The sequence below is a fragment of the Spinacia oleracea genome, chromosome 1 (assembly GCF_020520425.1).
Source record: "Spinacia oleracea cultivar Varoflay chromosome 1, BTI_SOV_V1, whole genome shotgun sequence".
In the NCBI taxonomy this organism is placed as follows: Eukaryota; Viridiplantae; Streptophyta; class Magnoliopsida; order Caryophyllales; family Amaranthaceae; genus Spinacia; species Spinacia oleracea.
The window spans coordinates 58,091,266-58,118,509 of record NC_079487.1 but is presented as its reverse complement, the minus strand read 5'-3'; the positions used below and the strand labels follow the sequence as shown (position 1 = coordinate 58,118,509).

General features: G+C 38.4%; 1 long non-coding RNA gene across 1 annotated transcript; it reads right to left on the bottom strand.

The window, feature by feature from the left end:
* Positions 1-21,956: 21,956 nt before the first annotated feature.
* LOC110778333 (uncharacterized) lies at positions 21,957-27,244 on the bottom strand. The gene is made up of 3 exons (XR_002530768.2): positions 26,644-27,244; positions 26,266-26,474; positions 21,957-22,253 (listed from the first exon to the last, which is right to left on the bottom strand). It is a non-coding gene; the product is annotated as an uncharacterized lncRNA (long non-coding RNA).

The following is a 27,244-nucleotide window of genomic DNA, read 5'->3' as shown; positions in this document are numbered from 1 at the left end:
AATGACAAGTGGGAGAAAATAGACCTCGAAAGTCTTCGAGGCAAACAACAAACATAAACGGACATTCCGGAGGCTTTTCGAAGTGCTTCAGAAAATCCGAACTTATTCTGTAAGGACTTTACAAGTGGCTTTAAAGAATAGACATCTCTTTAAAGACTTTACAAATGCTTCAAGGAGAACAAGAATATTCAAAGGACTTTCAAGTGGCTATTGATATTCTATTGTTTGATGTTCTATACCCAAGTAGGCATAGAGTTCAAGTCACTGAAACTATGAGATTCTTCTATTGGATAGTGAAGAAACATGGAGTTCAGGTCACTAAAGCTATGCGATTCTTCTATTAGATAGTGAAGAAACCTACAACTTGCAGTCAAACTATTATCATATAGATTAATGAGTTTATAACCTGTGAGAAAGCTATGACGAAACCCTGATTCCCTAAAATGGTTAGAGGCCATATATAGCCTCAAATGTTTTAAATGGTTAGAGGCCATAAAACATACTCAATGTTTTGATGACAAAATTGAAATTTTGTTGATTTGCAAGAATAGTTTCACACCTATTGGTTGCAAGTTTTTTTTAAGGATAAAAACCATCAAACATGGAATTGTGTTCACACACAAAGCTAGATTAGTTGCTAAAGGTTACAAGCAAATTCATAGTGTGAATTGTGTTGAAACCTCATGCATAATCGTAATGCTCAAGTCTATAATTCAAGCAATGATTGCATATTGGTACATATAGCAATTGGATGACAAAACGTATTCCTCAATAAAATGTTGGAATAAACTATGTACATGGTATGTCATAGGATTTGTGGATCCAAATAAATGCTCGAAAAAGAAAGCTAGCTTATAAAATCTAAGTACAGATTTAAGCAAGCAATTGGGAATTGGAACTGTATTTTAAGTGAAGCTAATAAGCATTTTAGTTTCATAAAATATACATGATTCTTATAGATATATAAGAAGTTTAGTGGGAGTACTTAAAACTTAATTGGTCCTATGTGTATTACACACATATCTCTCTATTGTGAAATAACATTCAAATGCTAATGACTTAGATTTGAAATAATTCATCAATGATGGACCATGGCGAAACTTAGTACATACTGGGTATTAAGATCTATTTACAAAGATCTTATGATATTGTTTTGGATTAAGTAATGGCATTTACTAAATCAAACACGAAAGTCTCCATTGGAGATATTTGACCCATGTGAATAAATCTAAGTAAAGGATGTTTGAACTATGTATAAGCATTTACTAGTTAAACATCAAAGAGTCTAAATGAGATTCTTAACCTATATTATATGTCAAAGAATTTAGCTGAATTTAGTATCTACTGAAACTAGATAAGCTAAAGTTACATGAATAGAATTCAATTGGGAAATATTCTGCAAAAGAATTTATCATGTATGATATAATATGAGGATCGCCAAAAACGTATCGTATGACTTTAGGCATGACGAACATATACCAATCTCTATTGATCTAAGTGAAGATCAACTAGATTAAGATCAAGAATACTTATGGTACTTGAAATGGTACATAGGAATAGTTCTTGATTCAAGGAAATAAAGATATGCTAAATATTGATGCTACACGCATAAACACTGGCAAAGGATCAAGCAAGACCCTTTGGAGTTAACCATTGATAAGGACGAGCTATAGAGCATCGTGTTTTGAAAATGGCAACATGGGTTGGAGACCATGAGTTGTTGCGTGGGAAATTAAAATAATAATTTCTATGTTCTAAGATATAGTTGGAGAATCTTCCACATATCTATGAACTGCCTGGATAGGTAAATCCAAACAAAGCATCACTAGCAACCTATACAGTTGAAGTAAAAGTAATTATTGCCTAAGAAGCAATAAAACAGGGTTGTTTAAAGTTCTTCACTGAACTTGGGTAGATCACCTATCTGCTGGCTTGATGGTTCTTCATTGAAAAATGCGTAGAACCACTCTTGAAGCAAGAAAAACGTCTGCTAACTTGATGGTTCTTCATTGAAAAATGAGTAAAACCACCATCGAAGTAAGAAAGACTAGATCACATAATAAACAAACTCGAAAAGATCTTATCATCATATCTCGAAGAACATTCGATGAAAAGGATATTAAGATTGGCAAAGCATGATAACTAAACCTATGCAACAAGTGAGAAGCAACACTCACATTGTCGCACTGGAAATCAAGCATAGCTTTAAATTCCATGAATTGTTTTAGAAGATGGGTTTGAGGCCCATGGTTATAAAACATTGGGGTTGAACATTTATCATATATGAAATGTATTTTCATATTCCATTTAATCTTGGTTTAGTATTAAATGATGAGTCCCTTCAAATTTGACGATATATTCAAGATAGACTGTCAGGACCAGTCCTGTGACTAAGAAATGTCTATCAAGTGAACTTGAATGTCAAAGGTTGAAAATGGTCCCTAGTCGGAGTTTTCTATAAAATTGGACGCATAGAAAACGTTAGACGATTAGAATGCAAGATGACTAGTAGTTCTGTTTCTTGAGCTATGTGGACATGGCAATGTCATAATCATTTGCATAGATACTTACTTTGGGAAGACTAGTATCGGACAGGACCTATGAAACTTTACTGTAAGAGATGAAAATCTGTCATAAGTAAATTTCATTAAATTATTAGACACTAAATCCTCAATACCTGAGTGATTTGAGATTACTTGTTTGAGAACTGGTTGCTTTGACGTTGACCAACCGTCGGACCGTAAAAGGAGGCTATAAAGGCAACGCTCAGGTAATCACCTATCAAACGAAGTCTAATCTCAAGATCGCAAGATTGGGATTGTCCTCCCATAAATCGGGATGAGATGCTTAAAAGTTGTACAAGGCCACTCGGAGAGCTAGAAACTGTGAAATGCATGGCCGTGCTCGGATGAATCATAGGCTATGATTATCTGTTTATTTGATCAGTTGAACTCTGAAACCGAGGAACACCTCTGGACATAATAAGGATGACAACTCTTACCTTATGTTCAAGAGCAAGCATCGAGCGACAAAGGAATTAGGAAATGCACACTTGTCCCTAAGGACAAGTGGGAGACTGAAGGAAATAATGTCCTTGGTCCAAGTATGCATTCTATGTTAAGTCTAATAAATGCGGTTCAGTATTAATTAACAAGTTAATAATTCAGCGAGATCAAGTGAGCTGAATGCCTAGCTAGAGGCCGCTTCAGTTCAAGTGGAATTAATGATATTAATCCACAGCTTACTCTTGACTGAACCCGTAGGGTCACACAAATAGTACGTAAACGGATCAAGTATCTAATGGCATTAGATACTCTATCTATGGATATTCGGAATCGACGGATGTTGGTTTCAGTGGGAGCTGAGATCGTCACAAGCAAGAAATGAATACTCCGGAAACGATGATATTGCCGGAAACGGAAATATGGATCGTATCGGAAATATAAATATTATCCAAGTCGTAGATGTTGCCGGAAACGGAAACATGGTACGTATCGGAAAATATTATCGGAAATGGAAATATTACCAGAATCGGAAATATTGCCGGAAACGGAAATATTATCAGAATCGAAAATATTATCGGAATCGGAAAATAATTCCGGAAAACGGAAATATTAAATATTTGTTCGAAACGGAAATTGATTCCGGAATCGGAAATATTAAATATTGTTCGTATCGGAAATAAATTCCGGAACCGGGAATTTAATCGGAAGCGTATCGTACGAATTAGCATCGGACGAGGCCTGCCGGACGAAGGCCCAGCACGAAGCCGGGCCATCGCCCAGCAAGCCAAACGCGCGCGCCACAAGCCCAGCCAAGGCAGCGCCCAGGCCTACCGCAAGGCAGGCCCAGCGCGCGCCAAGGCCACGGCTGCGTGGGCCTCGCTGCGTGGGCTGCTGCTCGCACGCACGCGCATGGGCGGCCCTTGTGGCTGCCGTGTGTGTGTGTGTGAGTTTGTGTTCATGCATGATTCCTAAAACTATTAGAGTTAGTATATGATTAAATTCCTATTCCTAAAAGGATAAATTAATTAATTAGAGTTCTTGTAGGATTCTAAGTTTAATTAATTCGTGTCCTACTAGGATTACAATTCCCTTTCCATAACTCTATAAATACGTGCCTAGGGTCACATATTTTAAGAGATTAATTCAAGTATTCAAAGTGAGTTTTGAGAGAAAAATTCAGCCACATTCCTTGCTCAATAGTGCCGAAAATTCTAGTACCTTAAGGGCGATTCTAGTTGGTCAATCTTAAGGCGGATCCGGACGTGCTGTGGACTATCTACGGAGGGACGACACTTGGTGTCCTAAAGACTTGTTCTTTTTCGGTTCGGGCGCAGCTAGGGAAGGCACGCAACAAAGAGTATGCATCTAAATTATGCTATATGATTATGTGTAAATAATATGTATTCCTGGGTTAATGGTTGTTTCCGCATGATTTATGTAATATCATATGTATCATAACCTAACAACCAAGACCAAAACAGCTGAAATATTGGACAACCAGGCTCTATGGACATTGTTTAACGAATCGAGGCCTATGGAGGACGAGACTGTGATGACTACCCTAGCTTTACAAGATGAAGGTTTCGATCCAACCCGGTTAATCTCTCCTGCATCAACACTAGAAGAGGCCGAGAACGGATGGGTGAAGACATGTCAGTGGGTCAACACAAAGGGAATAGAATTCAAGATGAGTACCGGCGAAGGACCAAAGTTTTACGAGACTAAACCCAAGGCTTAAGCCATAGAGAGCACCTTAGTAAAGAAAAACGCCTAGTAGTTCTTTAGATTGATAGAAAAAAATAAAGGCTTTAGATGGTCCTAAAACCCCTTAGAATATAGGCAAATTTTATTTCAGTGTGTTTTCCTTACTTTCCAAATTAATAAAGGCGTAAGATTTCTCCTAAAAACTGTTATTCTAACACTAAATAAGCACCAAACGTACATGCAAATACAAAAACAAAGAAGCGGCCCACTCTAGGCCCAATAAGCAAGGCCCACTCGGTCTTGAAATCGTGACATCGAAATCAATACCCTAAAACCCACAAAGTGAACCACACTATCATATATCCAAAACATAAAGGTCTAACCCATGCAACCCAAAGAAATAAAAAAGGAAATCAAACCCAAACAATGCAAATGTTGCTAAAAAAAAATTCATAAAATAATAAATACCGCCCTCCACGTCAACATACACCTCGGCCCACTCAAAAGCCTACACAAAGATCTTCATATCTTCCGCACACTAACCCCATTCTCAAAACCGTTTTGAGTCATGAATAGAAAAAATTAATCCGGACAAAAATGCGTCTCACGCTAACAGTCAAAAAAGCCTCCGAAATAGCGTCAAAATTGATTTCAATATGAGTAAAAAAGTAAAACAAAAAAAGAGAAAAGAAATAAATGCAAGAACATGTGAAGCAAAGCGTCGAAAAAAGACTGCCCAGAAATCATTTTCAACGCCCAGGGCTGGGCGCCGAAATCTTTGACGCCCCAGCCTAGGCGTTGAAACTCTCTGCCTGCCAAATTTTGCCCAGAAGTGCTCGTCATTTTATCCGCACATAACAGAAAAATAACGTACACTTGGGGGTACAACACGTATTCAGATATGCGTACCGAAAAATAGCCATACAAAAAACAAAAAAAACACATGGAATTTCATTTTTATGTGCAGATACACGGCTTACGGCAAAAAAGCAGATTAAAATAATGATGAAACTTCACTCATTTCACCGATCAAATAATATGTTTCCACCTCAGAGCATATCTATTAAATTCGGCATCCTATAACTTATTCTAGCTAGAACTACGCGCGCCCTGATTCTAAGTTAAAATTATTTAACAAAGATACGTAGGCAATCCTATTTGTGGATTCGGTCCAATCAAGTAAAATATATATACGTTGTGCAAAAGTGTTAGACATGAGCAAATATATAAAAAAAATGAAAAAAGAGGAGAAGCAAAAAATGAAAGTAAAAATAAAATACGCCTTTATTAAAAAATGATAAGAAGGAAAACAAAAGTGCTAAGGAATGAAAAACAAACACAACTGAAATAAATAAAGGGCACCTACACCCTAGCAAGAACTACACTACTCTAGTTCTTCCGGATCATCAAATAAAGTCTTGTAGAGCGCAATGTTCGCGGGGTCCACCTCCACAGGTTTCTGCGCTGCCCCTATATCAATCTCCATAAGAACCGGCTCCTGGACACTAACTTCCAAAGATGCCAAGGCCTCAGAAACATTCTCAGTTTGAACCGTTATAGCCCGCTCAGCTTCAAGGGCACAAACAATGGTGGGGGAAAGATTATCAACATCAACTGGATTAGTCACTGGTTCTACCAGCGGCTGAGCTTTCCTAACCCATACATTGTTCCGGCGACGATCTCCGCGAGAGCTTGCATTTCTTTTATCAACGGCAGGCCCCTTCATGTTAGGCATCTTCTTAGGCCTAGAACTGTAACGGGGAGGAACTTCCTTTCGCTTTCGATCAGGACGAGCTTTCACAGTCTTAATACCATGGGTGAGAGGATTGGCAGAATCACGGCCCTCATACCTAACCCGAATACGTGGTATCAAAAGCTCAGCCGGCTCTCCATTTCGAGCCTCGGTCCTCACAGCTTTATCATCGGAACTCATCCACAACTTGTAAATTTCAGAAAGATCCACAAAACCATTTGTAGCCACATCCCAACGCGGGAGACCATCATAATATTTAGCCCATGCTCGAACCCGTGCTTGTGAAAAGGCCCCTACTTTAGGTGGTACTGTATCAGAAAATAGGATAGTCTGCCTTAAGCCGTATTGACGCATGATTCGGTAAGGAAAGATATAAATGGGCCGAGATAGCCCCAGCAAAGATACATAAACCGACACATCAGAACCCCCTGTCATAGTAGTCAAACCCCACCACGGTACCACCCACTTAATAGAACAGATACCATGAGTAAAAAAGGAAGCCCACTCGGCCTCGTCCTGGCCTCCGTGCAAACACTTTCGATTACCCAAGGCTATAGGACGATACTGTTTAGGATCAACAGAAGTTTCTAAAAGCCTAAGTCGTTCCATGAGCCAAATATGCAGAAAGAACGGGTACGATCAGATCAAAAAAAATAATAAATAAACAAACGAAACCTGGGGCGCAGTTTCAACGCCCAGGACCAGGCGCCAAAAATTCTAACGCCCAGCCTTGGGCGCTGAAAATCAGCTCCAGGCAGGACGAACAAAAAAACATAAAAAAAATATGTGTGCGCAAAAGAAAGATCGATTACCTGCAGCAATAAGGGGCTCCTCTTAAAATATTCAGATTTGGCATTCTTCTTCAGCTCATCCGCACTCAACAAAGTCTCGGCAACAACCAACGGCACAATAGAATAGCAACTTTCCATCTGGCTAATCAAGGGGATCAACCTTATGTCACCGAACTCGCCATTGTTATTCGACATCAAATAATGATTCAACAAGAAAAATACAAGGGAATTTCTGTTCGGTCACATTTTTACTAGGTCTAAAGTGATGTTTTACAAGCTTTGCCAAATTAACCTCATCACCTACAACAATCGCAGCAAGCATGTTAACATCTAGTCCTAGGACAGCCCCTATGGTTGTTTTACCCTCTTAAATAGTGCCAGGGGTGGCAGGAGTAGCATTAGTAGGATAACCAAGGATCGCAGCAAATTCATCTGGCAAAGGACATATTTCATTGCCCCGAAAGACAAAAACATGGTGATCAGAATCCCAAAAGCTCAGGGCTGCACACAAAAAGTTATAATCAATATTAATTTGTTGTAAGCCTAAAAGTGCCTCTAAGTGGTATTCTTTCAACAAAGCCTTTTCTGTAGGAGTAAGGGCTCTTAACCAACGCCTGACAGCTCGTTGGAGGGAGAAGGGAGGAATCGACATGACAAAAGCAAGGAAGAATTAAAGCTAAGTAATTACGAGAGAAAGGAAGATTGAGAGTGATGGAAATGAAGGACGTATCTAACCCCCTATATATACCTGAAGCCATCAAGTGACATCCTGATCCCATTCGGAAACGCGTCAAGAAATCCAAAAACCAAAAATTGCCAGGATAAAACTTTCAGCGCCCACGGCTGGGCGCCGAAATGATTAACGCCTAGCCTTGGGTGCCGAAAATGCAGCCCAAGGCCCGGATCTCGCAAAACGCGGAACAGGAAAGGACTTAAAACCGTGTTGGTAGACACGAGGCCCTATTGAAATCAAGATCAAGCCCAAAAGCACCATTAGCACCCAAAAAGTGAAAATGAATAAAACTTGTCGAAACATAGACTCGTCTCAAGGAATATATATGTGTACATTTTTCAAAACAAATATAAGCAAAATAAATATCAAGGTCATTTTTCGAAACACCAAAAAATATTATTAAGTCGTTGGTTTCTCAAATAAAAAATGTTTGTTTGTCAAAGGATTAATCCGGGCCAAGCTAAATCTAACATTATTGAAATATAAACCTTGTCGTCCGGAAAATGAAGTCACCCCACGACCTCGTCAAAATAGCATACCACTATAAAGGTCGATTGCACATACGAGCACGATCCCAAACATGATTAAAGGACGTTATAAAATACGTACCTCTCTTGGCAAGAACTGACCGTCAAGCACGAGTGCTTGGGGGCTCGAAAGAAAATATATATCTCAAAGGAGAGTATGCAAGGTTAAAACAATATTCCCAGACTACGATGTACGAAGTCCCATGTTTGGATAATCTTAAAAAAATAAAACCGGATTATGACCTCAAGACAAAGGTCGCCGTTGATACTTATACATAGTCCCCTAATCAAGGACCCAGGTGGTGGCAAAATTGAGCCGTAAAGACTAGCTCAAAACCATGAAAGAAGATGACCACAAGACAATGGTCCGTCTAAACACGTTGTCAACCCACATTCAGGTTGCAACTAAATCCGAGCATCCCTCGAAAGAATTCGCTCCTACAAGAATGAATAAAAGTAAATTCTCAAAAGAAATCACAATGAACAAAAGAAATAGGAACTTGCCCATCTTCAGCGGGCAAGATCGCGTCACGAACCACGCAAGTTCCAAATTGAAAAAACGAATTCAGGGACGTCCACCCTCAGCGGACAGGGCTCGCCCACCTTCAGCGGGCGGGGTCTGCGTTACTAATCACGCAGGTCCTTAGTTTTCGAAAATAAATCTTCAAAACAAATTTCAAAATAGATTCGTCCATATCTATTGGACGGGGTGTCCACCCTTAGCGGACAGGCTCGCCATCTTTAGTCGGCGGGGTCTACGTCACAAACCGCGTAGGTCCTTATTTTCAAAAAACCACAAACAGATTTCGAAACAGATTCGTTCACTTCTATCGGACGGGGCGTCCACCCTCAGCGGACAGGCTCGCCATCTTTAGCCGGCGGGGTCTGCGCCACTAACCGCGCAGGTCCTTAGTCGCCGTAGCGATAACTTTTTTCGGTTTTCCCTTTTTCCAAAAATTAAAGGATCGGTTTTCCCTTTTTCCAAAAATTAAAGGATTGGTTTTCCGTTTTTCCAAAAAAGAACGATGTGCCGGATTTTCCTTCGTTTTACGTCTCATAAAAACAAGGGGGTTTTCTCGTTTAGCTAACCCTGAAAATGAGAATCTTTAAATACATTATACCTCGTGATTAGGCTTGGCCAGGCCCAATTACACTTTATAGCTTTGATTTCGAAAACATCTGTAGCTACTTCCAATGACAAAGTGAGGGAGTTTCTATACATCTTCAGATACTTCCAATGACAAAGTGAGGGAGTTTCTATACTATCCGTTGACAAATCCCAATGACAAGTGAGGGATATGTCGACACTTCAAGTGATGACCCTTAATTCAAATGTTATCACTCGGGGGCTCGTGAGACCTTCGCAAAACAAGTCACATGCATTATGGCTTGTGTGACGCACTCCGTCCAGTACTTTGACCATCGTCTCATACCGAGACTCAGTCAAAGTGGGGGCTAACTGTAGACACCTACTTTTGTCCCCATTCCCGAAAGGGAAGGTTCGATGATGAAAACATAAATCTCCACTTGGCAACGCATCTCCTATAAAATAACGAATCTCGATCACCCTTTTCATTTCACCCGAACCAGCTGTTTATAGAAACCTGCTAAAATAGTACCTGCCGTAACGGGTAGTTGCTAAAACTGGCAAGACATAAAAGATAGAAACCTGTCAGAATTAGGTGTTGCACTCCAACATAAATCCTAAAAGAGATAGAATTTGCAAGAGGAATCCTATTCCTAGTATAATTCGAAAATAAGAGTTACGTATTAATTAAAATCCTAACGAGCCTAGAGTTCGTAACGGGCCCAGACGCATTCCGTCCTAAAGTTAATACGCACTAAAAGACTCGAATAAGTCTCAAAGACTCCGTATTCCACGAGTCCAAATATGACAAGGAAATATGGCCCAGACCCTATTTTCAACGCCTGGCTCTGGGAGCCCTGGGCGCTGAAAATACCTGGGTACGTATTCTCTCCTAATTCTTCTTGGATTAGAGCTCTAAAATTCTATCTTTCCACGAACTCTTCCCTATAAATACAGCCCCAAATTTGACGTAAACACAACACACAATTCATATTTTGATTATTGACTCCAACCCCTAAGCCTAAGCCTCACGCTGCGAAATTGATCCCGTGTTCTGTCGCAATCGATCCAAAAATCGAACAGAACGTATCCTGTCCCTTGTAGCTGAAGAATTAAGCCCGGAAACTTGAGATTCGTTAAAAAAAGGAGAAATAGCAAAGCCAAAGTGGTTAGTTTTCTGAGAACCGTGACGCACTTCTCAAGGGTGCGTCGTAATGTGTCCTTTCGCATGATTTAATCGCTTTCCTCGCCCTTTTATAAAACTGTTAAACTATTAATCTGATTGTTCTATCACGCCTAACAAAGATAATATCTTGGGAAATTGAACTATCATGCTAGGTCCCTTAAATCAATCTAAACCAGATAATCACGATCGATCTAGTATTATGTGTTGCATATTGCTAAAATCAATTCAGATTAGTTTAATAGTTAACGCATGTCCCTTCAATTATTTATGCTGAGCTAGTAAGGATATCCTGCCTCTGGAGTTATCGAAGAGCGAGTACTCCTCTCGGTAGTTACAGTCCCCCGAACTCTCAATCTCTACCTTGCGGGTGTACGTTGAGAGATCCCCACACCAGGGATCACAAGGGAACCTATGGCCGTCGTGGTCAAACATAATTGCACTCCCTTTTTGTCACGATAACCGGGTTTTGTCTGTTTTTCTCATTGTCGTTAAAAACTGAATGGCGACTCCTATATTACTAGTCAATTAGGTGTAAACTCACAGGAAATCCAATTACACTTGATTTGACAAAAAGAAACGTCATGCCCACGAGGGACGAGGTCACGCATTAGCCTCGTGCTTTTTCGACCCCCTCACTCCAACCGTCGCACCGTAAAAGGAGGATATAAAGGCAACGCCCAGGTAATCACCTATCAAACGAAGTCTAGTCTCAAGATCGCAAGATTGGGATTGTCCTCCCATAAATCGGGATGAGATGCTTAAAAGTTGTACAAGGCCACTCGGAGAGCTAGAAACTGTAAAATGCATGGCCGTGCTCGGATGAATCATAGGATATGATTATCTGTTTATTTGTTCAGTTGAACTCTGAAACCGAGAAACACATCTGGACATAATAAGGATGAAAACTCTTACCTTATGTTCAAGAGCAAGCATCGAGTGACAAAGGAATTAGGAAATGCACACTTGTCCCTAAGGACAAGTGGGAGACTAAAGGAAATAATGCCCTTGGTCCAAGTATGCATATAATATTAGGTCTAATAAATGCGGTTCAACATTAATTAACAAGTTAATAATTCAGTGAGATCAAGTGAGCTGAATGCCTTGCTAGAGGCCGCTTCAGTTCAAGTGGAATTAATTATATTAATCCACAGCTTACTCTTGACTGAACCCGTAGGGTCACACAAATAGTACGTAAACGGATCAAGCATTTAGTGGCATTAAATACTCCATCTATGGTTATTCGGAATCGACGGATCTTGGTTCCAGTGGGAGCTGAGATCGTCAAAGGCAAGAAATGAATACTCCGGAAACGATGATATTGCCGGAAACGGAAATATGGATCGTATCGGAAATATAAATATTATCCAAGTCATAGATGTTGCCGGAAACGGAAACATGGTACGCATCGGAAAATATTAATGGAAATGGAAATATTGCCGGAATTGGAAAAATTGCCGGAAACGGAAATATTGTCAGAATCGAAAATATTATCGGAATCGGAAAATATTTCCGGAAACGGAAATATTAAATATTTGTTCGAAACGGAAATTAATTCCAGAATCGGAAATATTAAATATTGTTCGTATCGGAAATGAATTCCGTAATCGGGAATTTAATCGGAAAGCGTATCGTACGAATTAGCATTGGGCGAGGCTTGCTAGACGAAGGCCCAGCACGAGGGTAGGCCAACGCCCAGCAAGCCACACGCCAAGTGCTCGACCAGGCCAAGCGCAAGGCCAGGCCCAGCCAAGCACTGGCAGGCGCGCACGAAGCTCATGGGCTGCGAGGCCCCATGCGCTGTGCGCTCGGCGTGGGCCGCAAGGCCGGCGTACGGGCGTGCATGCGTGTGTGCTCGTGTTCGTAACTAATCCTAATCCTATCGGAATTCATGCATTGATTAAATCCTAATCCTAAAAGATTAAATTTATTATTTAGAGTTCTATTAGGATTCTAATTAATAAATCCATATCCTAGTAGGATTATAATTCTTTTCCATAAACTCTATAAATAAGGGCCTAGGGTCACATATTTAATAGACGATTTTGAAGTATTCAAAGGTAAGATTTTTAAGCAAAAATCAGCCAAACACTTGCAACCCAAAATAGCCGAAAATCCTAAGTAACCTTAAGGGCGATTCTAGTTGGTCAAGCTTAAGGCGGATCCGGACGTGCTGTGGACTATCTACGGAGGGACGACACTTGGAGTCCTAAAGACTTGTTCTTGTTCGGTTCGGGCGCAGCTAGGGAGGGCACGCTACAAAGTGTATGCATCTGAATTATGCTAAATGATTATGTGTAAGTAATATGTTTCCAGGCTTTTTGGTTTTTTCCGCATGATTTATGTTTATTCATATGTATCATAACCTAACATTATTTAACTTGGGCCGGGCTGTGAGTTTAATTAAATATTTAAAATTAAATTATCCAAATTAAAATATTGGTTTAAGTGGGAGCCATTTAATGAAATTAAATGAAATAATTAATTTAAATTATTTTCGTAGGGCACCATTATTTTAATTAAATTAAATTATGATTAGAATAATTCTAAGGATTAATAATTCGGAAGTGATTAATCTTTTAGGATGTGTTTTATGTGAACATGATTTTTAAATAAATCATGTAAAAACTTGCATATTTATTTGTCTCATTCGTTCTAGGACACGAATGGATGAATGCATAGAATATATATTTTATATATTGCAGGTATTCAAGGTGACTAGTATGGCCAATCTAGGATAGTTACGGTCTGTGTACCGTTTTATCTTTGAATGTAAAGTTTTAAATATGGTATGCGTACCATTGAAATTTTGATGTAATTATTTAATTATTTCAAGTATTTCTAGGAATTTTAGAACTTTAAGTTCCCTTATTCAATGAAGTTCAAGACGATGCCAAGCTAACAAGGTGAAAGAAGATTGGATGCTCCAAGACAATGTTTTGGGCCATACTGGTTAACCAAAATTAATTTATGCACTATATATATTGTGAATGAATGTATTATGCATGAATGTTATTTGTATGCTCAATTAGATTTAGTTCACTAAATAATCGAACCAACATAGAAACAACTAGGTCCAAAGTAATATTGAGTTTAAAATTGCCTTCCAAATCAAGCACTTAAAAAAAATCTAAGGATCTAAGGTAGTAGGTTTCGGCCAAAGCGAGTGTTGGGGAATACAGTTAAACATAATAACATGTGCGGAAACAATCCCCAAAGCCAGGAAACATGTATAAAGCACAGATTAAGCAAACTTACAATCGAAGCGTATTTTCCCTAGTAATCTGTCAACGAACACGAACTTAGAACTCCACTTGTCGTTCCTCTACTTGGTTCACCGATACGATCAGATCCGTCTTGATAACCGTAGCTTAGACAATAAATCAAGAGTTTTTGCTTTTAGGAAGAACAGTTTTCCCAGAGAGAGAAAACTGAAGAACGTAATTTCTGAATTAGGTTTAGGGTTTGGAAAACTTGTGTGTACTGAATTGTGTGGAATAATTCAATAACCTAATTATATTAAATGATGTAACCGGCCAAGACCAAGTGGCCTTGACCGTCCACGCCAAAGCACACGGACACCCACAGCCCAACGCCCAGACACGCTGCAGGCCAAAGCCCACAGCGCGCAGCCGAGCAGCTGGGCCATGGGCCTGCTCGCTCGTTGCTGCCATCCTGCTGCGCTGCTATTGCGTGCTCGCGCCCACACGCGGGCTGGTTACTCGCCTTTGTTCGCGAGCTTGCTGGCTCGTTGGGCCTTGCACGCTTGCGTGCTTGGCTCAACAGGCAGGCAACTCCGATGCCCTTCGTATTCGCGACTAATACCTTCCGGATATTATTTATCGTTTCAAATACGACGAATCACCGTCGTACGATACGATTTATTCGTTTCGCCCAGCTTACGAATATTCGCGATACGATATACGATTCCGATGCAAGGTCGTATCGTATAATACGTTTTCCAAAACTAATTCCCAAAAAGCTATTAAATGAATTTCCGATTCATTTAATCCGGTGACCTGTTACGTGCCATTGGTGTGACCTTGTAGGTTCAGTCAAGAATAAGTTGTGAGCTTAATATTCATTAGAACTCACTGATCGGAAGCATTTCTCCAGCTAGCTGTTCCGATCACTTGATCTCACTGAATTAATTGTTCGTAATTAATCTAAACCTTGGTATTAGACTAAATGCACCTTGGGTGAAGGACATATTTCCTTCAGTCTCCCACTTGTCATTCAGACAAGTGTGCATTCACATTCCTTTGTCATTTAGTGTTACTTACTGAACATAAGGTAAGATCCAAGCCATCCTTATTAGGTCCAGAAGTGTTTCTCGGATTACAGAGCTCAACTATTAAACTTTTACAGAAGGTTAAGCCTTAACCATTCTGAGCACGGCCATGCATTTTACAGTATCTAACTCTCCGAGAGGCCTTGTCACACAACAACACCATATCCTATCAAAGATAAGAGGACAATCCATTCTTGCAATCTATGAACACTGACTTTGATTCATAGTACGCCCAATAACTTCTTTTATAGCCTCCTTTTACGGTGCGACGTTTAGCTAGCATCAAAGCAAACTAATTCTCAAACGAGCAGACATAATCGCTCATGTTCTGAGGAACGATTCTAATCACCATTAATGAGAACTACCTATGACATAACTTTAATCTCTTGGTCAATCCAATACAAGATCCAATAAGTATCTATGCAAAATATTCTGACATACAGTCACTCTAGTTCAAGAAACAGAACTAAAAATCTACTTGCAATCTAATCTTCATTAGTCATTGGTCGTCCATCTTTCAATGACCTGGATTAGGGATCCTTTGTGACTTCAATATTCAAGTTCACTTATGGGTGTTTCTTTGTCGAAGAATTCATCTTGCCATCCCATTTGAATGATTTGAATCACATGGACTTATCATTTAATACTAAACCAAAATTAAATGAATATGAAATAATAAATTTCATAAATATGAAATGGTTAAACCAATTATTTTAAACATAGATCTAATAAATGTTCTAAAACAAAACTTAGAAAATCAAAGCCAATCTCCAACATGCTTGATTCCCATGGTTGCTATATGTGCGTTGTGTTTCACTTGTGGCAACGGTTTAGTTAAGGGATCCGCGACGTTGTCGTCAGTTCCAACCATGCAAATCTCGATTTCCTTACTTTCAACGATCTCTCAAAGTATATGAAATCGCCGCAGTACGTGCTTGGGCAATGGCTCCGCTATTGTCGCAATACAAAGCCACTGGTCCTATAATGGAGGGGACAACCCCAAGTTCTTCGATGAACTTCCGAATCCAAACACCTTCCTTTGCTGCTTCTGAGGCAGCAATGTACTCGGCTTCAGTTGTAGAATCCGCAATAGTGCTTTGCTTAGCACTTTTCCAGTTTACTGCTCCGCCGTTGAGGCAAAACACAAACCCAGGTTGTGATCTGAAATCATCTCTATCGATTTGAAAGCTTGCGTCCGTATAGCCCTTAACAATCAACTCATCTGTACCACCATAAACCAGAAACTAATCCTTAGTCCTTTTCAGGTACTTTAGGATGTTCTTGGCAGCAGTCCAATGTGCCTCACCTGGTTCTGACTGGTACCTGCTTGTTGCACTGAGTGTGAACGAAACATCCGGCCTTGTACAAATCATAGCATACATGATGGATCCAATAGCCGAAGCGTATGGAATTCCACTCATTTTTCTACGCTCATCAGATGTTTTGGGACACTGACTCTTGCGTAGATATGTTCCATGTGACATGGGTAGATGACCTCTCTTAGCTTCCATCATATTGAACCTAGCTAGCACTTTGTCAATGTAAGTGATTTAGCTTAGTCCAGTCATCCTCTTAGATCTATCCCTATAGATCTTGATGCCCAATATGTACTGTGGCTCTCCTAAGTCCTTCATTGAGAAACACTTTCTAAGCCAAGTCTTTACAGACTCCAACATAGGAATGTCGTTTCCAATAAGTAGTATGTCGTCAACATACAAGACTAGGAATGTAATTTTACTCCCACTGACCTTCTTGTATACACAAGATTCGCCTGATTCTTGATGAAGCCAAACTTATTGACTGCTTCATCAAATCGTTTATTCCAACTCCTTGATGCCTGCTTTAGTCCGTAAATGGACTTCTTAAGCTTGCATACCTTTCCTTGGTTCTTTTGATCGACAAAACCCTCCAGTTGTGTCATAAACACAGTCTCTTCAAGAACACCATTCAAGAAGGAAGTTTTGACATCCATTTGCCATATTTCATAGTCATGAAACGCGGCAATCGCAAGGATAATCCGAATAGAGTTAAGCATCGCGACTGGAGAAAAGGTTTCATCGTAGTCAACGCCGTGAACTTTCCTGTAACCTTTTGCTACCAACCTAGCCTTGTATAGGTATACAATTCCATCTTTGTCTTTCTTCAATTTGAAGACCCATTTGCATCCGATAGGTGTAAATCCATCCGACAAATCTACCAAATCCCAGACTTGATTTTCAGACATGGAGTCTATTTCAGATTTCATGGCCACTAACCATTTAGTGGAGCTTGGGCTCGTCGTATCTTGCTTGTAAGTCATAGGTTCATCACTATCTAATATGAGAACGTCTAAGTTTTCAGTCAAGAGGACGCCTGTCCATCTTTCCGGCTGAAATATAGTTCTTTTTGACTTACGAGGGGCAACAACGTTTTGAGGAACTACTCCCACTGGCTCTTCTAAAGACCTTGGAGGTTCATCAACCTGAATTGCTTCCAAAGAGTTCTTAGTTCGTTGTTCGTCTCGAATCTCTTCGAGGTCTATTATTCTCCCACTTGTCAATTTGGAAATATGATTTCTTTCCAAAAAGACACCGTCACGAGCAATGAATACCTTGTTGTCTGACTTGTTGTAGAAATAATACCCCTTTATTTCTTTTGGATACCCAGCGAAGAAACATTTGTCATACTTTGGTTCGAGCTTGTCCGAAATTAATCGCTTGACATATGCTTCGCAACCCCAAATCTTTAGAAAAGACAACTTTGGAAGTTTCCCAGTCCATAATTCGTATGGAGTCTTTTCAACAGCTTTTGACGGAGCACGATTCAGTGTGAGTGCTGCAGTTTCCAACGCATGTCCCCAAAATTGTAAAGGAAGTTCGGCTTGACCCATCATTGACCTGATCATATCGAGTAAGGTCCTGTTTCTCCGTTCCGACACTCCATTCCATTGAGGTGTCCCCGGAGCAGTCAATTCAGAAAGAATACCGCAATCTTTTAGATGGTCATCAAACTCGTGGCTAAGATATTCACCTCCTCGATCCGATCTTAGATTTTTGATTTTCTTTCCATGTTGATTCTCTACTTCATTTTGAAATTCTCGCAATTTCTCAAACGATTCAGACTTGTGTTTCATTAAGTAAATATAGCCATATCTACTGAAATCGTCCGTAAACGTTATGAAATAGCTGAACTCACCTCTAGTTTCGTACTCATGAGCCCACATACGTCTGTATGTATTAGCCCTAGTACTTCGCTTGCTCTTTCTCCCACCTTTGAGAAAGGTTTCTTTGTCATTTTTCCAAGTAAACAAGATTCGCATTGATCAATCTTCTCTAAGTCGAATGATTCTAGAATTCCCTTTCGTTGAAGTAATTCCATGCGCTTTGTGTTTATATGGCCTAATAGACAATGCCACAGAAATGTGAGATCCAAATCACCAGTTTTAGCCTTTTTAGTATTTATGTTATAAATGTGTTTGCTCGTATCTAGCACATATAGACCATTTTCTTGTTGTGCTGAACCATAAAACATTCCATTCAAAGCAAAAGAACAACTATTGTCTTTAAATTGAAAACTAAAACCTTTAGAATCCAAACTAGAAATGGAAATAATGTTTCTGGTGATACTAGTAACATAGTAACAGTTTTCTAGTTCCAAAACAAAACCACTAGGCAAAGAAATAAAATAAGATCCTACGGCTAATGCAGCAATCCATGCTCCATTTCCCACGCGTAGATCCATCTCGCCTTTATCAAGCCTTCTACTTCTCCTTAGTCCCTGCGAATTGGAACATAAGTGTGAGCCATAACCAGTATCTAATACCCAAGAAGTAGAATTAGCAAGATTACAATGTATAACATACATACCTGAAGGAGAAGCAACGTTTCCGTCCTTCTTCTCTTCCTTTAGTTTGGGGCAATCTCGCTTGTAATGACAAATTTCATTACAATTGAAGCATTGCGATGTAGATGGAGAACGATACTTCTTCATTTTCTTCTCGGTGGGCGCCATTTTCCCTCCAGAAGTAGATGGAGATGCACGCTTGCTTTGGATCGTCCCCGGAACCTTTTTCTTGATTTTCTTACTCTTTACTTTTAGCGATGCTTGCTTATCACTTACAAAGTCCAATTCATACTGATGAAGCAAGTAAATTAGCTCACTAAGAGTGTTTTCCCTTTTCTTGGAGAAATAGAGTAGTTTGAATTTCTAATAACCAGGGTGAAGAGAATTCAAAAGTATTCCCGCAGCAGCAGAATCTGGGAATGGATCACCAAGTAACTCAAGGCGGTTGAGAAGCCCAACCGTTTTCTTTATATGAGTTCTAATTGGCGTCCCCTATGTCATTTCAAGATAAATGACCCTTTCCCTTGCCTTTTGTCTTTCGACGTCAAAGCAACAAACCAGTGGAGCGTTAAGCTTTAGATCCTCAAATGAATTTACCAATTCAAAAACATTTTGGTCGATATGTTGACCACCATGTTGGAATCTACCATGACATATATCCCTAAGATGCCTTAGGAGTGCCCATGGATCGTATGCAACGAACCTTGAACTCCAATCTTTGGGGATAGAGCTAAGAATAAGATCCATGACAAGCGACATGTGGTTCGCCCACGCACATTGCTTTTCTGGAGTTATATCCTTTGAGTAATAGCTGGGGATGGGATGGCCAACTACATATTCAATGTTGTTCCACCTGAGGACTTACCGAAGCTTCCTCTCCCAACCAAGAAAGTTTGATAGGTTCAATTTTACATCCATAATTTCAGTTACGTTGAGTGTTGTTTTGATTGCGGCCATTTGATTACTACATTTGAAAAGAATTTGCAATAAATAACCATTCATAACTTTAATAACTTTGAAATAAAGCTAACATGCAATCATTAAAGCTATTAAACATTTCTTTCATGAAAAAAGAAAAACATGGTCCAAAATCAATGAAACGATTCCAAGACCCTAAAAGTCCTAAATCCTTAAGCAGCTTTGGCATGTCTTAAGTAGTTTAAGATTCTAGGTAAGCAAAACCTATTGCTAGTAATCTCCAAATTACTCCTGGTTAATAAATTAATACCATAATTTAACCCATTGCCACAACAAAATGCCATTGTTGTTTGAGTTGAAACCACAATCTACGTGCTCCTTTGGGATGCCTTACCATCTAAGTCAACTAATATAGCACCTCGCTTTGGTGTAAACCTACTACGTTAGGTCCTCAGATTTTTGTAAGTGCATGATTTGGAAGGCAATTTTAAAACTCAATATTACTTTGGACCTAGTTGTTTCTATGTTGGTTCGATTATTTAGTGAACTTAATCTAATCGAGTCATACGAAACAACCTATTCATGCAAAGTATACATACATACATTCAAGCATAATATATATATATATATATATATATATATATATATATATATATATATATATATATCAAATGCATAAATAAAATGGTGAACTAGTATGGCCCAAAATATCTTGTATTGAAGCATCCAATCTTCATCACCATCTTGTTAGCTTGGCATTGTCTTGAATCTTCGTTCAAATGCTAACTTAAAGTTCTAAACTTAGAAATACTTGAAAATAATAAATTACATCAAAATTTTCATGGTACGTAGACCATATTTAAAACTATACATTCAAAGATAGAACGTTTCGCAGACCGTATTTGACTATCCTAAAATGGCCATACTAGTCACTTGGAGTACCTACATTACATAAAATACACATTCTATGCATTCACCCATTCATATGCTAAAACGAATGACCCATATAATTATGCAAGTATTTACGTGAATTAATTAAAATTCACGTTCACAAAATCGCGTCCTAAAAGATTAATCAATTTCCAAATTATTAATCCTTAGACTTTATTCTAATTAAAATTGAATTTAATTAAAATAATGCGACCTACGAAAAATAATTAAAATAATTATTACATTTTAATTTCATTTAGTGGCTCCCACTCAAACCAATAATTATTCCGGATAATTAATTATTAAATATTAAATTAAAACTCGCGGCCTAGCCCAAGTAAATAAAATATTAAATTAAATATCCCGTTAGCCCAAATTAATGCAAACATATATGGTCAAGCCCAATGAAATAAACAAATTTTTTAAAAAAATGTTCATGTGCTTGCTTGGGCTAGGCTTGCGCCTAGCCCATCACAACACTTGTGTGGCCTACGAGGCACACGAGCAATGCCCGCATACCCCGCAGCCAAGCACGCGTGCCCACAGCCCCTGCTGCCCTGCGCGCTCGTCGCCGCCTGCTGCTGTGCATTGCAAGGCTAGGCGCCTTGCTTGCTCGCAGCCCTCGCAAGCAAGGCCGTGCCTGCTTGCTCGCTTGCCCCCTTCCCTCGCCCAGCGCGCGCGCGGCACGCAGAGCCCATGCTGCTGCCCGCACTACAAAAAAACGCGGCACATTGTGACGCTTTTTGGGACAAATTGCGATGGTATAGAGTGTCGCTATTTCACATAGCGACGCTTTGGGAGAGGATCGCTATTTTCATTGCCGCTATTTACCGACGCTTTAAAGCGTCACAATTTGCAAAATATCGATGTATTTCGCCGCCGCTATTTGGCATATAGGGACTCTATAGATAGTCGCAATATTTAGACTGCAAAAAGCGTCACTATTTGCACGCTTATAGACACATTTTCCCGCCACTATAAACCATATAGAGACACTTTAGACACCCGAAATATATAGACTCTTATTAGAGTCCCTATATGTTTACTTTCGTGCGAGTTCTCCTCATTCCCTCCAAAATAATTTAGACCCTTTGGAGCGTCACAATTTGCATCATATTATATAATATCAATTAATCTAAAATCACAAATTATTTATAAAATATATATTGACCATAGATGATAGTAATCAAATACTCTACTACATTATTATAAAACACCGTAACGTCGTGCTTTGATTAATCTAGAAAAAGTGATGTATAACAATATAAATAATCCATACATTAAATTAATTTCCAGAGTCTAGTTAACTGAAATAAAAGGAATATGTTAAAATAAAAACAACTTCCTAACATCATTTTTTCTACAAGATAGTCCAAAACTAATAAAAACTACTTTTCTAACTACGTACAAACTAATTACCAAGTAAAACTATTGCTATGCTAGCTTAGCTTCAAGATAACTTGTTGATCTTGATCTACATATACCATTACCACTTGAATCATCAATAATCTGCAAAGAAAATTTAATATGTCAAATTAAAGCATGATGAACACATTTTAAAATCAAAGGAAAATTAACAATATCATTTGAATCACTCAAATTATATTTTTCAAGGTAGATCAAGCAAACACTTATTCAATCTACGATCTTTGAATAATAAGATAAATTATAGTTCAGCAAATGAAACAAAGAAAAAACAAGTCTAGGTATCGCAGCTAGAGATCTGTGATATTTACACTTAGTTCCCTATGATTCTTCCTATCCTGCTCTTTATGGTATCCTTTACAACTTTTACAAAAGAATTCAATATGTATAACTTCAAAATTCCAAATTGCATCACTTCTAACTCTCCATATTGGTATTACTAAGGCAGGAACAACAGTTTACTACAACCTTTTCTGGAATCTAGAGCCTTTGTAGTCCTTCTGTAGCCATTTCAGCATGTATAACAGATCAATTCATGAAGTTCTTATCCCTAGCCACTGCTTAATCTGGGTCCAAAGCAGCCTTGCTGTAGACACAACTAAAGACACAACTAAAAGACAGGTGCTCAAGAGTTTACCAGCTCTAATCAAGTTTGCAAGTACCTGACTTACAGATCTTTCTCCACCTTCTTCAGACAATTGAAATGATAAAATTGCCAAACTAACTAGCAAATTAAATAACTAAATTAAATAACGAGAAAGAGATTTAGTAGAGTTAGCAACAACTTTTGGCTCGAACAACAGATTGGAAGTAGCAGATCAGATTCACAACTTGTGATCTGATCTGCTGCTGCTTCTGATCTCCTCGCAACAGATCTGCAGCATCAGATCAGAAGCAGCAGCAGATCAGTTTCACAACTGCTGTTCTGATCTGCTGCTGCTTCTGATCTGCACGCAACAAATCTGCATCATCAGTTCACAACTGCTGTTCTAATCAGTATAGCAGATCAGTACAAGAAATGATCAGTATGTAATAGTCTATAGTTCAGCACAAGAAGCAGCATATCAGTTGTGAGTGTTCTGATCTTCTCGCAACAGAAATGAAAGAACAGATCAGAGGGAGCAACAGAGTTTGTGAAATGAAAGATCAGATCCGAAGCAGATCAATTCACAAGCATGCTACTCGAATTCAGCAGGATAGTTGAACGACTTCTTCAAATTAGGGGCCACGAATCACAAAAATTTATAATGAAAATTGAATTAACAGGGCTTAAGGAATTAAGAGAAAGAAAGTGCTCATAATAACTGAAACATAAAACTAAACAATAAAGCAAAGTGGCAAACTTTTAATCCCAGAAATGCTTTCATCCCTTCCCATCCCACAACCATCTCTCTAGCTGTATTAAAGGGAATAACCGAACCAATTAACTCTGACTTTAGCTTCACCACAAGTAAATAAGTTTGTGATCAAGTAAATAAGCTTCATCTCCCCTCGATTTTACTTATTTTATTCCTTGTTCTTTTCTAGATACAGTATGGATAATATTCCTGTGCTATACTGTATAATTTGCGAAAGCGAATTGAATCATACTCACAAAACCAACCAGTTGTCATGCCAAATAGATGTTTTCTACCCATTCTCTGCTCCCCACTGAATAGAATTCTAGAATACAAACCAAGTTGAGCCCTTATTACCTATCGCTATCACCAAGTGGTTGAATGTCTACTTTACTAATCATTTGCATTACAGACATTTCTACAGTTATTCTGCAGATAATCAAATACACATTATGACTGATAGACTGCAGCAACATTTCTTACATTACTACTCTGCATATTCCTATCAATAATTACCACATAAGATGGGTAACTAGTCGACTACTATTGCTCATTTTGTTATGTAACAGAAAACAAGACAGCTGCATTTGCAACACCATATATGCTTCTAAGTTCTAATCAGGTGAAACAAAGATTAGTAACCTAACCAAGTAGATGGTATTCGCTGAAATCTGGACTTAGCGCTCGCCTAATCAGAAGTTTGACTTGTTTACTAATTTATTCTTCTTGAAATTAAGTTTCTTGAAGTATTGATACACAAATAAAAAAAATTAATTATTCATAACAAATAGAAAATGAGAGAAGAAACCTGAAGAATAAACGAATTCTAATGGAGTTCGAATTAAGTACTTGAATAACAAGATCTAAAAATAAACTTGATTCGACATATAACAATTAACAAAAAAAAATCCCTAAAAATTGAGAACTTGAGATGAAAGATAAAAACATGAAGAAATTTCATTGTTCAAGCAAGAATTTAACTCTTAGATCCTGAAGATTGGAAGAAAAATAATGGAGCTGCGAAAAACAAGTATGATTTTAGGGTTGGGAAGATTTAAGAACTGATGAGAGAAAAGGGTTAGTGCGGCTGTAGGAATGAGGGTCGTTCTTTCCCCCAAAACTTGAAGTCGTGAACTGTTCATATCACGTGCGGGCACGTGGATTATTCTCGACGCTATTTTAAGTCGACAAAACACACAGATTGTTTTTCCTTCCAAGCGGTTTTCCACAACGTCGATCCAATAACATCGAGAAATCATGCCTTTTGAAGTAGTGAGAGGAAACATGTGGTCAATATACTACAAAGAATATACTTAGCAGAGACATAGGAAGGGAAGTCAGTTAACATGATAGCTGTTGGTTTTGTAATTTGAAATGAGATACGTGCTTTAGTTAGAAGTTGTATATCAAGAACACGCACAAAACAATAGCAGCTCTGTGATTAGATCTAAAAACCCAGACTGTTTAATATCAAACAGAAGTAGATTTTTGAATCCCAAAAAGAGACGGTAAAAACAGGCAATTTGAGGTGATATTATAAACATATTACCTTTCAGAACAACAAATATCTAATTTAATCAGGTAACCTTTACGAATTCCCAAAAATATTCTAAAGCTGAGAAAGTATAACTGATTAAAATACAATTCCATGGTCACATACTCACAGTCTCAAACACGAAATATTAAATCAAGATGCATCAACTACAATTAAATATAAAAATATTTTCTTCATGTTTCTTTCGGAGTGCAACCAAATCCAAACCGTGTATGCATATATACAACAAGAAAAGTAATTCTAATTCTGATCGTAAGGAAAACAAACCCGAACAAGAAAAAAATTTGGCTAAATCAAGATAGATGAAAGTACAAAATAGTGTTTGAACAGGTAACATTCAAAAATTGATAAAGGAACAAATATAAAGGATAAATCAAAGTTAAGCGTCAACATGAGCCTTTGATTGTTGCTTCACTTTCTTTACCCTTATATGTTACTGGGTAAGCAAAATCAAGAAAATCATTTGTCCCATGCAAATGGTCAGAAACACTTCAATCTTGCAATTTCATTCATTCTTTATCAGAAAATGTAAGAAGGCAACTTGAATTATATAACTATATGATAAAAAATAAAATAAATAAATAACAGCCAGTGGAAAAATCTCTAGTACAGCAGGAATCACATGAGTATTAACGCATTGAGGAGTCACGATCCACTAGGCCATATGCTTATGATTAACTAATGCAATGTAAAGCGGTAAAGGTCACTTATGACTCCATGTTGATTCAAACCTAAGGAAAACCTGCAAATCATCCTAATATTAGTGAACTACCAATCCAAAACTTCAGAACAAATAGGCTTCCTCTAGAGAAGTCTAACTAACTCAATATTGCAGTTTTCAAATATTACACCAACTCAACATCAATTCAAGCTTAAAGAACAAAATTTCCTCCTAACTAGCGTAAAATAAAGATCTAATTTTTACTTGAAATGGAATACGTAATTGTTTAGTGTTTTTTTTTGTTTTCTTTGCTTGTTTGTTTTGTTATTGTTGCAGAGGTGTTGACGAGGCATTTTCTCACCTATATGTAATGGTTGCATTGGGATGTTTTTTTCTTGTTCTTTGAATGAAATGAAAAACTTACTTGAGTAACCAAAAAAACAAAAACAATACTACTGAAGGACTAAACCGAAATGCAGGAGATATAAACTTAAACAAGAAATGTGAAACCAAATGATAAATTGACAGTTGTTGAAATCAAACCTTATTCATGAAAACTGCCTAACAATTCTTCTCTATCAATCATCACCATCATCAAACCTTGCAGGTACCGAGAATCTACATGAAAGTGCCGAGAACGGTGAAAATTAAAAGAGGGCTACCATCCATGGTAAGGAAAGCAGGAGGCATGATCTTCTAAAAAGGCTCAAGTAGGGATTGGTAAGGTCCCTAATTGCAAAAGGCTGCACTTCCTAGATCAATATACAACACAAAATACCTAAAATCAAATTCCAGATCAATTAAAACACAACAACGAAAAATAACAATTAACCGTGTATCAAAAACATAAAAATAATGCTAAACTGTCATAAAAAAATTCAAAGCATACACATTCAGGAAAAAAGTGAAGAAAAAACAAACCTACAAATTTCTTGGTATGAAATTTGAGCGAATTTATCCAACGAACCATAGAATTGGTGAATCTGGAACCCACAACACATGGAGGAAGCAAAGATGAAGTGTGAGCAACGATACCTCCGAGGGAAGCTGGGTTTTGGAGGAGAAAGGGAGACAGATTGAGCGTATCCAATACATCAAGCCTCATGCACAATAGTAGCATTCATACATATTAATATTTGTAGGAGTGTAATTGGAATTTTAGGGAGGAAGTAAGTGAATGGAAAATAAAGAGGATGAATTGGTACATAGGGTTCGTGAAAGAAAGGCGGTGAGAATTACAGACGAATTTGGGAGCAGCAACGAAGAACAGTGTGGAAGGTTGGATAGATGGAGACCGGGTAGCGTTGAGGAAGACAGATCTAGTTTGTCACGCCATTGTTGTTTCTGTTCTCTCTCTCCTCTTTAGAAGGCCATTGATAATCTTGTCAACTGTTTAATTAGGGGATTCGTGGGAAGTGGGAGCGAGTAAAGCGGGATTTTAGAATAAGTTTAGGATGAAAATTTTAGATTAGCGGGGTAAAGAATGACACATGAGTAACACGTGTTTATTTTTCATTATAGT